This window comes from Eimeria tenella, genomic scaffold (genome assembly GCF_000499545.2).
Source record: "Eimeria tenella Houghton genomic scaffold, Eth_scaff2348, whole genome shotgun sequence".
NCBI lineage: Eukaryota > Apicomplexa > Conoidasida > Eucoccidiorida > Eimeriidae > Eimeria > Eimeria tenella.
In genome coordinates this window covers 1,816-2,148 of record NW_013542209.1, presented here as the reverse complement: position 1 = coordinate 2,148, position 333 = coordinate 1,816, and positions in this window count along the sequence as shown.

Here is a 333-nt window from a genome sequence, read left to right as displayed (position 1 = left end):
AAAATGAATTAATTGATTAAAATAAAACAATTAGTTGATTAAAGTGAAATAATTAATTAAAATGAGATAGATAGAAAACAAGATTAATTAATTAAACGGAGAAAATAAAAGAAGCAAAAAGCAGGAAGTTACTTCTTCAAAAGACTAGCGACCCTTCGACCCCAAGTCTAGGGTTTAGGGTTTAGGGTTTAGGGTTTAGGGCTTAGGGCCCCACGTGCTGCGGCAGCAAAATGAGACACTCTTCCCAAACCACTCCTCTTTCTGCATCATTTGCATAATGGGCTTCGTCGAAAATGACAGTGTCCAGTTGCGAAATTATTTCATCTCCTCTGC